Source organism: Lolium rigidum, chromosome 5 (assembly GCF_022539505.1).
Source record: "Lolium rigidum isolate FL_2022 chromosome 5, APGP_CSIRO_Lrig_0.1, whole genome shotgun sequence".
Taxonomy (NCBI): Eukaryota; Viridiplantae; Streptophyta; class Magnoliopsida; order Poales; family Poaceae; genus Lolium; species Lolium rigidum.
Window position 1 is genome coordinate 175,286,873 of NC_061512.1, and position 15,296 is coordinate 175,302,168.

The 15,296-nt window shown below is 48.7% G+C and overlaps 1 non-coding gene across 1 annotated transcript; it reads left to right on the forward strand.

Moving 5' to 3' along the window:
- The first annotated feature begins 15,157 nt into the window (after window positions 1-15,157).
- Window positions 15,158-15,296, forward strand: LOC124658537. The gene has a single exon (XR_006989261.1). It is a non-coding gene; the product is annotated as a small nucleolar RNA Z247 (small nucleolar RNA).

Below are 15,296 nucleotides of genomic sequence, written 5' to 3' on the forward strand. Positions count from 1 at the left end.
AGCAAGTGGAACCTTTTCGGCGATATCGGGTTTAAATGCAGGGTTTGCTTGTTTTGAGTCTAGAAAGATAGAAGAGAGTAATTCAGCAGCTCACATTGTAGCTGCTCTAGCTAGAAGTTGAAGGAAAAATAGTATCTGTTTGGGGTCTGTCCCAAACAGTCTAACAGATCTAGTTGTTGTAGAATCTGTTAACTCTGTTCTTACTACTGTATATATTCAGAGTGATGAATGAATGAACATATGGTGTTTTCTCCCTCAAGTGAATGGTTGTTTAAAATATTTTAGGGAAAAGGGAATAATCATACATGGGTCAATGACCAGAAAAAAGAAGAAAAAATTTACTACTATGCCTACTCCTTCCAACCTCCAGGATTCTGTACATCAAAATCCAATCTTCTTGATGGGTGTGGCACCTCTGGAGACTGGAGCTTGATCAGTTTGAAGAAGAAGTTCTGTATACCCTCCTGGGATGAATGGAGCAAAGAGCGTCGAAGAACCCACTTGAAAAGAATTATTTGTGAACTGTGGTACTGTACAATTAGAACTTGTGCCTGCCTCGAAAGATCCCTGTGTCATGATAAGTTACGAAATTATTCAGATTTTTTGTTGTACAATTATGTTACATACAAATATAAGAACAACTTGAGTAATTTCTTAGAGTAAATTGTAGAGGACCTTGTCCATGATACATATTATTGGAGAAGTGTGGCATTGTAATATTAGAACTTGTTCCGGCCTGAAAAGATCCCTGTGTCATGAAAATGTAGGCAACTGTTTAGAGTTCTTGTGGTACTATTATATTACATGAAAATAATTAAAAAAAACTCGCGCAATATGTCTTACGGTAAATTGTAGAGGACTTTGTCCATAATGCATATTATTTGAGATGTCTGGTATTGCACTACTAGTCCCTGCGCTCGCGTCAAAAGTTCCATGTGTCATCATACATAAGAAAAATGTTTAAAACTGTTGTGTTAGAATTAAATTAAATGACAAAGTTCAGAACCTATAGTAATCTATATTGCAGTAAACTGTTGAGGATCTTCTCCAACTGGAGTATCCGCCTTCACTTTGTTTCCAGTACCTGCTATTGATGAACGATGGTAGCAAGGCAAACTTTACTTCTTTGTGCAATAGTGAAATAAAGAACAATTGGTGCAGTGCTACCTTTTTTCGTTCCAGACTTTGGCTTCTTTGTTCCACTTTTTCCTTTCTTTGTTCCTTTCTTTTCAAGTGCATCTGTTGGCGTCCGAAACCCACCGGCGAGTAGCGACGGGCAACACGTAGAGCCGGGAGGCTCCCAGAACTGCGGCTGGCCCTGGTCCCTCGAGCGACGGCCCGCAAAGCTCCAGATGAATGTGAGGAACTCCTCGAAACAAGGGGTTGGCGATGCGCCTGGATTGGTTTGTTGTGAACGTGATTGTTGTTTTTCTCAATAACCCTAGATACATATTTATAGTCCGTAGACTTTCTAACGTGGGAATAATCCCAACCGTGTACGAGCCAGATTCTACCTAACCGACACGTATCCTACTATATTTACAGATACACGGGGAAACTAGCCCAAACTTCGTGTACAAGGCCGATTCACATATATCTTCCGTGTATATGCTTCAAGCCCATCTTGATCACGGCCCACCTCTGATCCGGTCAAATTCTGGTGATAACACATGCCCCCATGGTTTTGGAAATGATAATTCCAAAACCACTCTGCTTTTCCCTCGTCGGGTCATGTCGTGGCAGAGCAGAACCGCCGCAGTATCTTTCATCATGATGCCTTGCCTTCTCAACTTCTCTGCAAGATTTGATAGCGTTTTGGCATCGCCTCCTCGAAAACTGCCATGGCATTAAATTTCCACTACATCCCCTTTATTTAACTGCGCCGCACAGTTCACTTCTCCATCCCCTTGCTCTGTTCTGGCCATCGAAAAAACCCTCCTCCACCATGGACTCATCCTCCTCCTCTGCTTCATCGGCTCTCTCCTTCCAATCTTCTTCCTCGAGCGAGCCGATGTCAGAGCAAGAGTGGGACTTTGACTTCGTGCCAGATGGCCCACCCGAGGCCCTCGTCGGGTCAGATGGCGACTTGCCCACGACCGATGGGGAGGACGACCTCCGGTTCCTTATCGACGGGGAACTGGAGAGCGAGAGCGAGGACGACCTCCACTCCTGGGCAAGCTTCACCTCCCCCGACGAGGAGGAGGAAGAAGAAGAACAGGAGGAAGAGGAGGAAGAGGAAGAGGACTCCTCCTCCTCCTCCGCCGGGTACCCGCCGGCAAAGCGCTTCCGCGCTTGGGCAGACAGCGACGACGATGATGATGTCGAGGAGGAAGAAGCTCCGGCCGAGAGCTGGGGAAGCAGCGACGAGGAAATCTCCGGAAGCAGCGCCAACGGCAGTTACGATGCCGGCGACGAGGCCAGCGAGGATTAGTAGTATAGGATTAGTAGTACTCGAGCAATCGGCTCTTCTTTTGTTCTTCCTTTCTTGAGCCATCGGCTCTTCATTGTAAAAACCCCTCTTATCAATGAAGAAGTGCTTCCAGTTAACTTTGCCGATAGTCAAAGTCAAACAATCCCCAAAAGAGCCGATGGCATCGCATCGGCCTTTACCATAAACGCGAGTAAGGCCAACCCAGCTGCCCCTTCAAACGGTAACCTGCGACCTCCGTCTGAGAAAACAAATTCAGATCCCCAAATCGCCGCCCGAGCAGATCCAACTCACGGCCACACGAATCTCAGATCTCACCCGCGCCATTCCAACTCCACAGCGCATCCAATGGCGGAATCATCCAACGCCAACGCCATGGTCTCCGGTCTGAAGGTAATCCTTAACTGCTCCTCGCCATCCGCGTAAAATGTTAGGATTAACAGCAAACCCCTGAATTAATGTCCTTTTTTCGTTATTAATTTTAGGTTTCAGACATCCTGCTGCCGCATCCTTCTCTCCCAAATTCTATGTGTCTTGGCCCCCGCTCTTCCGAGAGTCCCACTCACTTAATCTCATGCGAGGCCAACAGAATCCCCTTCGTGAACCAGAACTTAGATCTGACTTCCTGGGCCGACTGCCTGCGAGCCTGGCCTAATCCTCCAGAGGGCTGGGTAGCATGGTACAACAGAGTGTCTAAAACCCATTATGCCACCTGGGAAACCATAGGGATAGCCGATGCCTTGTCATTATCATTGTCTCCTCTTGAGAAGAATGAGAACATTCTGAAAACCATCGGCTACTTCTGGTCTGATGCACTGAATTGCTTTATGTTTGGCCACGGCCCCATGACACTAACTCTGCTGGACGTGGTCATGATCACAGGCCTAGACATTGCATCCCCATGCCCTTCTGCCTTTATGCTGCCAAAGGTTCCTTTCACCCTCTCCTCCAAAACAGAATGTACAAGCTGGGGTGCCTACCTCAGACGTTACATGAAGACCAAAGGCCTTGTGATAGAGAGAGAACACACGGCCTTCCTGAACTTCTGGTTGGAGCATTTCATATTCGGTGGCCCATCACTCGCCCCAACCAAGAATTACCTCTCCTTGGCCTATGAACTCGCCAAAGGCACTCAGCTCGGCGTCGACAAACTGCTGCTTGGGGAGGTTTATCGATCTCTCCAATTGATGACTGTCAAACTGTTCTCTCAAAAGACAGTTAAAATGGGAGGCCCCTGGTGGTTTATTCAGTTATGGGCTCAGCTATACTTCCAAAACCAGATCCCAAACTTTCCACCTTTGGCCACCTGCACCTTCCCAGATGCTAATGGGAAGGAGATCCGATGCACCAGCTACGGCCAGGCTCTGTGTAGCCTTCCAGGCAGCAGGCTGATCCCTAAAGAAGCATCAGAGTGGTTCAGAACTTTCTTCCAAGGCCTGGACAATCCCCTGTTCTTTCCTTACAATGAATCTGAAAATTTTGAGAACCCAGTCTCCTTTAGGTTGGATAGCTTTGCCGATGACCCCAGCACTCGGCATCTGTATTCCATCATGATCCGCCCCTGCTTCCTTCCAGTCGGAATGAGCACCTCAAACATGATCATCAAGCCCGGTTACGAGTCTTACTAGCCGGTGGTAGTAGCCCGACAGTTTGGTCTCGGACAGGTGTCTCCGCACTTCTTTCTCCACCACTTGACAGAAAGCAGAGCTGAGCTGCCTGATATCCTCACTGGCCAGAGATGCTACTCCTTCTTTGATGTTCTGGCCATCCCAGTCCCCCACAACCTTCGTTTCACCACCACCACCGATGGTTTTGAGACTTGGTGGTCCATGTGGAAGACCCACGCCTTCAGAAGAGCTCTCGGACCGTTGCTGAAGCAGCTCGATGCTGAATACGATGTTCCTGCAGACCAGGTACTACTACTTATAAATTTCTTGCAGCGGCTCAAAATGACTGTCTGTAACCTGGCTCCATTTTCTTGCAGCAGGAAGATGGCCCAGAACCCGTGCAGGCTGACAGCTCCCCCTTCAAATTCCTTCCACCAGCTCCGGTGGTTCTCTTCTGCCAGAGCTCACCACCTCTGAAGAAGGTCATGATGCAGGGCCAGCCGATTTCACCCAAATCGGCTCCTAAGAGTAAAGCATCCTTCGGGACAAGCTGCCCCCGAGCCTCAATCCGAGCGAGGAAAGCGATGAGGAAAGTAGGCTGCCGAGGAAGACCTTGAAGCGCAAAGCCCCTATTCCCGCTCAAGAAAGTTTGCAAGTAAGCTGATTCATGTCTTGACTAATATTATCTGTCCTCCCAGGCTTTTGCAATATGTTTGTACTTCTTTTACAGACCTCCACCGAGGAGAACTCCAGCGGGGAGGCACAGTCCAGCCGAAGGGACCCGAGCACAGGCGACTCTAGGAGAACCACCACACAGAGCCAGACGTACTCGCCAACGTCGGCTTCTAAGAAAAGGTCAGCTCCCGAACCTGCTGTCTTTCAAGCTCTGATCAGAACAGGGTCACGCGTGAAGCGTCGATGCGTCAAGAGGGCTCGCAAAGACCCACGAGCTTCTTCACCAAGCCAGGAGGTTTCAAATGTAATTACTCCCCTGGTTTATATTTCATGCTGTCCCATTGCCACTCGGATCGGCTAATCACTTCCTTTTGTAGACTAATGAGACCTCTAGCGGGGACGTCGAAGAGATACTGATGCCATCCGCCACGCTAGACCTAGCAACTTCAAAGAGCGCGGCTGACAAGGTGGCCAACCTAACCAAGCCCACGGAAAAGCCGATCACCACAACATCGGCTGTCCCTCCCGCCTTGGGAGAGGTACATTCTATTCCTTTGGCTCTACCCTTTTCTTTTTGCTGTATCCTAATGCTGTTCTTGTTCGTCTGTCAGGGTTGTGATCTCTCAAGCTTGCTGACGTTCGACCCTGAATCCATCGAACCAGCTACTTCCAAGGCAGGTGAAGAGCCAAGTCCTAGCACGGCCCATGGTCCACTCCAGCGTCTCAAGGCTTTGCTCTCCTCCTTAGTTGAGACCCTGGTCGAAAACCCCGAGGAAGTAAAGGGCATTCTCGGAGACATTCAGCCCCATCTCCCAGTGACACTGCAGGTGAAACTTTGGCCAGCTGTGACTCTGTCGGTCTTCAGGTCAAGGGTGCAGTCGGCTCGTCAAAGAATTAACCTTCGCCACGCCCAGCTGCCGTTGAGAGCCGATATTGCAGACAAGTATCAACGGCTCAATGAGGAAAAGGCTGCCTTGGACGCCAAAACTGACACCTCTGCCAACAGTGCCGAACTCGAAGCCCTGCGTAAGGAACTGGAGAACCTTGAAGAGAGGGTCAGGGTGACCAAGCAGCTTATCCAAGACAAGGAAGCTCTTATTGCCCGCTCTCAAGAGGAAGCAAAAAACCTCATAGCTGATCTGAAGACCGATCTGGCTGAAATTCTGCCCTGAGCAGTCAGCTGGTGACGGGCAAAGACGAGGACGACGAGGCTGAGATCGCCGAGGTGGATCGTATCCGTGCCGACGCCCTTGATGCCCTCAACGCGTTTCTTCAGTAGGGCCCCTCTTTGTAACTGATGAATACTCTCTAGAGTCGATGGCTATGCATCGGCTTTCTATTCTGAAGTCGATGTCTTTGCATCGGCTGTACTTGTATGCACACAGTACTTGTATGCACACTTTTTTTTTACTGGCCGATTTTTTTATCGGCCCCCCATATTTCACTGTCCATGTATCGCACATGTTCATCTGATTAGGTGCCCCCCGAGCCGAATCTGTCAGGTTACTGCAGATATCGACTCTGCAGTCATTCAAAGAACTTCACCTGAACATCGGCTCTATCATGACCAATATCGACTTCTTCTAGCTCATCAGCCGATGTAAACCCATACCCTAGCTTTCCGTCTCCTGTTAGATCGATGCTCAACACAGGCAAAACGTATGGCGAGGATAATATGGGCCGATTGCTGGAATCGGCCCCCATTTTTATTGCATTGCTCAATGAAGGTTTACATCTTGTTCTATCTTTACCATGACTACGTGACATGCTTGAGACAAGATCATCACTTTTTATTTTTCGGGGCCGATCGCAGGGATCGGCCTTGCCACGTATGTCCATAGCCTTTGCTCTTGTTACACGGTCAGGCCGGTGGATAAGACCAGCCTCACCCCGTTTTTTGTCACGTCGATGCGCTCGCAGTCGTCCAAAGTGATGCCGGAGAGTGGCTCTTGGCCTGCCGTCTCCCAAACGTTCATGCCAGCCGTTGAGATCTCGGCTGAGTCATCTGCGTGGACGATCTCTACTGCATCTCCATCCCACTGTATTAAGCATTGATGCATCGTGAATGGAATGCAGCAGTTGGCGTGGATCCAATCTCTCCCTAGCAGGACAGCATAGGTGCTCTTGCTATCGACGATGAAGAACGTCGTAGGGATGGTCTTCCTTCCTACGGTCAGATCCACGTTCAGAACACCTTGTGCTTCTGATGCTTGGCCGTTGAAATCGCTCAATGTGACGTTGGTCTTGATCAGATCCGAGCTAGAGCGTCCCAGACGACGTAGCATGGAGTATGGCATGATGTTGACTGCCGCTCCGGTGTCGACCAGCATCTTGTTGACCGGCTGCCCATTGATATAACCTCGTAAGTACAGGGCCTTCAGGTGTCTGTAACTTCTTTCTCGTGGCTTCTCAAAGATAACCGGCCTTGGGCCGCAGTCAAGTTGTGCCACAGGTGCTTCTTCGGTTCCATGAGCACAAAACTCCGCCGGAAGAACGAACACCATGTTCGTGCCAGCCGATGTCTCATCATCGGCTTTCTTCTGTTTGGGGCGCCACTCTTTCTTCTGTGGTCGACCCTCCTCGTCCAGAGTTCACTGAATTTTCGCGGCCAGATCAGGCCGCGCTTTCCTCAACGTATGCAGGTATAACCTTTCGGCTTCCTCCAAGCAACGTAGTCGCTGAACCCTACGTTTTTGGGAGTGGCTGAGTCCATCAGGGCACCACCTTGGACGGTGGTATTTATCTTCTTCTTCTTCTTCTTCTTCTTCTTCTTCTTCTTCTTCTTCTTCTTCTTCGTCTTCTAATTCCTCGAGATCTTCCACCAGAGAGGACTCAGCTCGCTTGTTCCGAGATGGGAGAGGTCCTAGACGCTTGAACACTGACACGTCTCCTGTGCCCTTCTTCTTCTGTCTACATTCTGGGCAGTTGCCGATTGTGGGCAATCGGCTCATTCCTGAATCCCAACAGTGTTTGAAGAAGGGACAATCCCAGTGCCTATCCATGTCGTCCTGCTCTCCTGACTTTTCCTTGGCATGGCGCTCATATCTTTCATCGTCTCTATCATGCCGACGATTTTTCCTGGCGTCCCTGCTAGCCCGACGATCTCTTTCGTCGTCGTCGTTGTATCATCGGCGTTGGTCGTACTGACGCTCATATTTGTTGAGGAGATGATCAGAGAGAGGTCGCTGATATCGCACATTCTTCACTTCTCCCTCTGTGATGTAGCGCTTGCCATCGTTTCGGAGCCGATCGCGTGGAACGGCTTCCTCCTTGTCCTTGCCACGAGAGCGGCTGCCCTCGTCTCTGTCCTTACCAGGGTGGTGCACAGGCCCGACCATGTTGATGCTGAATGAGAAACCTGGCTGGCACCTTCCGGGGTAAGTGTACTCCACCATGTTAACGTCGGGGAAGGGGTGCGTGTCGACTTTCATGGCGTACTGGCTGAAAATTAGACGCCCTTGTTCTATCGCCATTTGGATCTGCTGACGCCACACCCTGCAGTTGTTGGTGGTATGGGTGAACGTGTTATGCCACTTGCAATATGGCTTGCCGTTGAGCTCTTGCACCGTAGGGAATTTGTGGCCTTCGGGTAACTTTAGCTGCTTCTCCTTGAGCAAGAGGTCGAAAATTTGCTCAGCTTTGGTCACGTCGAAGTCAAACCCTCTTGGAGGCCCTTGTGGCTTAACCCACTTGCAGGACACGAGGCTTGCCCCCCGAGTCCATTCAGCCACTGCTACCTCTTGATCCCCTGCAGAGCCTTCACCTTCCTCTGTCTCAACCAGGACTACCGCACGCTTGAACTTGTCCTGGTACAACTCTGGGTGGCGCTGTTCATATAATGACAGTTTCTGAACCATATGCGCCAGTGAAGCGTAATCTGCTTGGGAAGCCATATCCTTGATTGGCGATGCGAGACCCACCACCGCCGGCTCGATCGCTTCTTTTCGATCAAACGAGCCGAATAGCATCGGTTCTCGATGGCCCTGAAGCGCTGGATGTATTCTGACACTGTTTCTCCGTGCTTCTGTCGTACTTGTGCTAGATCGGCAATGCCAGCCTCGGAAGCCTCTGAGTGATACTGCATGTGGAACTGCTCTTCCATCTGCTTCCAAGTCCGGATTGAATCTGGTGGCAACGAGGTGTACAACCCGAAAGCCGATCCTGTGAGAGACTGTGCGAAGAACCTCACGCGTAGTGCATCTGATGCTGAGATCGTGCCCAGCTGCGCCAAATATCGGCTCACATGCTCGATTGAACTCGAGCCATCTGACCCACTAAACTTGGAGAATTCAGGGAGCCGATATTTGGGTGGTAGTGGGATCAAATCGTACTCGTTGGGGTACGGCTTGGAATAGCCGATTGCCCTCCTTTTCGGCACCATGCCGAACTGGTCTCTCAAGATGGTACGATCTGATCCGCGGTGCTAGTCTGCAGGAGTCGAACTCGAAGATTCGCTGGAGTGGCATACTTAGCTAGCCACGCTTGCTTCTCAAGATCCGAGCTAGCTGCGGGAGTTGAGCTTTGGAGGTTTGTTGGAGTGGCATACTTAGCTAGCCACGCCTGCTTCTCAAGATCTGATCCAGAAGCCCCTCCTGCTGTTTCAGAAATCCCTGCTGTTGCAGACTGGTTCGTGAGTGCCCAGTTACTGCAGTCTGGCACATATGTGCACGTGTACCCGTGCGGGATCTCCTTAGGCGCCTCATTCAAGAACTGGTAATCACTAGGATCGCCACCGATCTTGTAGACGATGAATGCCGGTGAACTCGGCACTTCTGGTGCTGCCAGCGCGAACGGCAGCGGTATCTCTGAAGATTCGCTGGAGTGGCATACTTAGCGGTATCTCTGAACGGCAGTGGTCGGGTCTGGAGTGGTATCTCTCCTTGGTGAGTCCCTAGAGCAGGTCCTGACGGAGAGTACTGGTGTCTCATGATTTCCTGGATCACCCGAAGCGCGACACGCTCCAAAGCGTTCACCAGGCTCTCAGAATGGCGGTGTAGCGAATGAGCTACCATGTGATTAACCTCCTGACGCAGAGACCTGGTGCGTTCTTCTGAAGGGGTAGACAGATCCACTCCATCGAGCGTGCCTTCAGGTGAGAACCCTTTCCACCTGATGCCGTGTGAGCGGGTCCTCTAGAAAGAGCCGATGAGGTCGGCTTCGAAGATAGCTTTGACATCGTCATACTTCTTCTTGAGCTCTTCAGTCAGATCCTCGTACGTGGCTGGATCTTCCGCCATCTCAGATGCAGATGGCGATGCGTTTGATGTCGAAGACTGTCCCACCGGGCGTGCCAGAATGTGTTGGCGTCCGAAACCCACCGGCGAGTAGCGACGGGCAACACGTAGAGCCGGGAGGCTCCCGAAGCTGCGGCTGGCCCTGGTCCCTCGAGCGACGGCCCGCAAAGCTCCGGCACGCACGTCCCGATGCTTGGTGCAAGGGCGTGCCACCTGACCTATACCTGGTCAGGAAGGTGATGATTTGCTTCGCTTAGTTTCCTGCATGGCATACACGTAAACATTAAATACGAGTCTCGATCGGCTCTCAGGTTGTCATGTGAATCGGCTCAAGGAGCCGATCCACCCATGATTCGTATGAGGTCTACGATCACATGGTGGTCCTGCTTGATCAATATAAAGCTAAAACGACCTACGACGATTTAGGGTTTTCACCGCATAATCGGAACATCCTACACGTGATTGAGCCTGGTAGCCACGCAAGATGATAATAAACCAGCCCTAGATAAGGCCTAAAAACCAACATGGAGTTGATTCCCGGAACATCTTATCTAGGGCTAGCAAACTACACCCTACGTGCTACTGGATCCTTCAACCCGTTTGCAAGACCTAACTATACAGATATTAAACTAATCCTTGAAGAACAAGGAGCAATCGTAACAGATCGGATCTACTAAATAATGACTAAGCAAGGTGCCACCCTTGCACCTCAGATCGGCGCAAGGGTGGCTAGATGTCTAGGGATAGCATGGATCAAAGCATGTATAAAGGTAAAACAATGCTAACCCTAACACATCTACGATAACTACGTTGCTCGCCATCAACAAGGCTTCAGCACGAGCAACGCATGAACAACGAATAAACGTATACTGCCTAGATCGCAAAATGCGATCTAGGCAGCATGATGCTTACCCGGAAGAAACCCTCGAAACAAGGGGTTGGCGATGCGCCTGGATTGGTTTGTTGTGAACGTGATTGTTGTTTTTCTCAATAACCCTAGATACATATTTATAGTCCGTAGACTTTCTAACGTGGGAATAATCCCAACCGTGTACGAGCCAAATTCTACCTAACCGACACGTATCCTACTATATTTACAGATACACGGGCAAACTAGCCCAAACTTCGTGTACAAGGCCGATTCACATATATCTTCCGTGTATATTCTTCAAGCCCATCTTGATCACGGCCCACCTCTATCCGGTCAAATTCTGGTGATAACAACATCTTTTGCTCTTCTTACCATGGGATCTTTTATCGCATGGGGAACTTTAAATGATATGTTTCCATTTGTTACATCTTCAATGGATACATTTGAATTCATACGGACAATTTCAGGTTTGGCAGGTCCTCTTTGGCTTAGTGATTCATCTGCTTCTAGATCTAGCATGTCTATAGCTTTCTCTAATTCTACAAGAAGTTCTTCTGAAACAGAGCACTTAAGTGCAATAGAGGTTGCTTTCCGAGAAATGCGAGCAGCGCGTGTCTGTAAAGTTTCTTGAGGACTTCCCTGGGTATTCGAAGAATAACCTCTTTTTGCATGTTTTGTCCACCTATGTAGTATATATTGCGATGGCAAAATGAAAATCTCATTGATGTTGAACACTCGAAGAGCATGCTTGCACGGAAAACCTATGACATAAAGACACATATGTTATGAAATATTATTACAGTCAAAAATTGTCAAAATCTAGTTGCATACCTTTGGATTCATACTTTCTACAGGAACATGATATGGTCACATTCTCATGATTAAAGGTAACTAGTGCGTCATCCTCAAATGGCATAGCCATCACCTTGTATGTTTTCATTGTTCCAACTGTGGAAATAATTTCACACTTGAGTGAATGTTGTTGTTTGAACTCCTCCTCAAAATCAGTATAAATCCTCCTTGTATATGACTCAGCTGCAGTCTTCAACATAGGTAAATTTCTTACAAAAGTAACCGGTTTAGACCTCCGTGACTTGAAATCTGCATCTAGTTCATTTTCACGAAGGCTAGCACCACACTTCTCATATTCTACTAAGAACTCTGAAAGACAGAGCTTCTTACGAAATTGTTTCTTGAACACATTGTTCATACCTTCGCTCCTTTGAGTTGAGGTCATGTCAGCGGAAAATGAATCATTGCGGTACACCGCAGCCCACTTCTCACGCAAACCATATAGAGTTTGTATCCATGAGTTCTCCACAAGATCATAACTAATCAACAATTCTTGCCACTTCTGCTCAAAGAATGCTACTGAACTTTCCAGGTATACCACTCTCTTAAAATCAGCGAGAAAACGAGGATGGTTAGAAATTACATGGCTAAGATGCTTAGCAGCATTCTGATAAATGTGCCAAAGACAAAGACGGTGCTTCGTGCCTGGAAAAACCTTCTCAATTGCCTTTGCCATAGCTGCACATTGATCTATGAAAATTGTAATAGGTCTTTTTCCAGACATTGCTGTTAAAAAAGTGTTGAAGAGCCATATAAATGAATCAGTGGTTTCATCAAATAATAGTGCAGCCCCAAAAAAGAATTGTTTGTTTATGATGGTTAGTTCTAAGAAGTGGTGCAAAGGGCATTTCAAACTTGTTTGTTTGAAAAGTGGTGTCAAATGAAAAAGCATCGCCAAAGCAAGCATAGTCCATGATAGCTTGACCATCTGCCCAAAAGAAATTAGCTATCCAGCAATCTTCCTCGTCTAATTGTATGACATAAAAAAAGGATCTTCTAACTGTTTGTTTTTCAAGAATTCTAGCAGTGTTTGTGCGTCGTTGACATCCAAATACTTCTTGCGCTCACGACCAATATAGTTATTGCTATCCACCCGCAAGAAAGGTACATGCTCAGGTCCTCCGTACCACTGCTTGAAAAACTTGAACACTTCCACATGCTTTAATCCCGCTTCCCTCATATGACAAATCATAAGTTTATCAGACTTTATCAAACGGCGTTGTGACCGCAACATGTGTCTCTTATCTGGACTTGCGAGATAATGATTATGCTCGAGTACAACCTTTTGCACCTTCCAAACGCCATCGCGAGTAATACTAAACTGAATACGGGCATCACAATGGGATCTTGTGGCAGCATTTTGTTTTAGAGTGTCATGTTTCGAATGAGTACCTCTTTTCCCTTCGTTACTACAAACTATATGTTTCTGATATACTGATTTATCAGGTCTCAACTTTGAGTGGCTCTTTCGGATGCTAAAACCAACCTTACCAGCATATGTGTTATAAAATTCATATGCATCCTCTTCTGACTTGAAAGCCATTCCAACTTTAGGAACCAATAGAGATTCAGAATTAGTATCATGCACATGCATTCAAATTTACGTAAACTCAATTGCTACAAATAAATTTTGATATTGTTCGCAGCAATACATAGATCAACTTTATACCTCATTGGTTGTCGCCATTGTAGTTGAAGCTTTCAACGTCGCCGTGGAGACATTCGAGCTCGCTTGGATCATATCCGTGAACATGGAAGCCCGTTCACCGGCAGTGGGCAAGGAGGTGTCCATGACAACATGATCATGGGGCGAGTCAACTGCAAAGGAACAAACCGGCTGCACCTCTATGGTGGCAGCAGCAGCGTTGTACTGGACATTGGAGGAAACAACTCCTGTGGTCACCTCACCACCGGCGGTGGCGACGTTGTATAGGACTGACGGTATCGGCTGTTGTGATCTCCTTGTGTCTGGCGGCAGCGGCGTTATACTGTACATCGCCTGTCTCAACTCCAGTGATCACCTCACGATCTGTGGACATTGGCGCTAGAGCTGCGGCAACGTCGGAGTACCGGATGGTGGAGGCGGCTGGCGGTGGCGAGTAGTTCCAGGTCCCAAGGTCTTTCTCTTCAATAGCAAGTAACTTTTGTTCGTTGTAATCAATCACAATCATCACCCCCTGATTTATCGGTTACAGTTTAGGCTAACAAGAGGCCTACGGATACAATAGCTTTAGTTTTTCCTCCGATGTGATACGTTCCGTATAGATACGTATCAACTGATTGGAGCAGCTTCAAGATGCGCGCAGAGGGTGACGTGTCACAATCTAAGGAGGGGCCTCAAGAATGAGAGTGTGCGGCCCGTTCCCAGAAATTTTTTCTCCGTGCACGCAGGTGGATTCCGAGCGACCGAATAGGACCATGTATGCATGAACCGAACCCGTTTTTCACTTGACGATGGCAATAGCCGTAATTTCGTTAGAAAACAGGGGTAAATTTAAGTTGGACGAAAATTTCGCAAAAACCTTATTTTCTTTATTATTAGGTATATATAGATTGAAGATATGAAACACCCCGCCCTCCAACATTGCAACCATTTATCTTCTCAAGTATTTGTCTCCAGTGGCTATAGTTGTTATAGTGGACATGATAAACAATATGATTGTAACGTTGTAACATATTGTAGCTAACAACCTAGGAACGTTAGGATCTGCTTGAGATCTGATGTACGTCTGTTGTAAAGCCTTGAGCTGTACGTTTGCTATCCATCTATGAGTATATATACAGCAAGGACGTGACCCTTCAAGGCACGATCCATACCCTACCAAACTACGTGTTTTTCATGGTATCAGAGCCTACAATACAACTCGCCCAGATCGCATCTACCTAGCCTTCCGCTGCGACGATGACTATCTCTGCGGAGAGCGATGCCTTGTCCTCTGCCAGGAGCAGCAGCAGTACGGGATCAAGGTTGGCGAACCCCAAGCTCTCCTTCGCCGCCGGTTCCTCGTCGTCCTCTTCCGTCGGGCCGTTCAACTTCGCCCCGCTCATCACCGTCCGTCTTGGCGCCGAGAACTATCTCTATTGGCGCGCTCAGGTAACCCAAGTACTCCGAAGTCATCTACTTCTGGGTTTTGTTGATGGCAGCTTTCCCTGCCCGCCCGAGGAAATCGACAACCCCAAGGCCGCCGATGATGCGACGGCCCCTCGCCGCGTCTACAACCCCGAGTACTCGGCGTGGCACCAACAAGATGCAGCGATTCTCTCCGCCATCATGTCCACGTCAAGTGAGGTTGTGCAAGGCCTCATCCTCTTCTCCAGCACCTCCCAGGACGCGTGGTCCGCCCTCGCCGCCAGCTTCTCCTCGCAAACTACTGCGAGGTTCATGGCCATCCGTCGCCAGCTTCAGGAGACGAAGAAACTCGAGCTCTCCATCACCACCTACTTCAACAAAATCAAGGCCATGTCCGACACCCTTACCTCCATCGGCCAGCCCCTGCGTCCGGAGGAGTTCATCGGCTATGTCCTCGATGGCCTGGACGATGACTATGATCCTCTCGTCGCGGTCATCACCAACCGGACCACTCCGATTCCGGTACGTGATCTGCTCGCGCAGCTCCAGAGTATGGAGC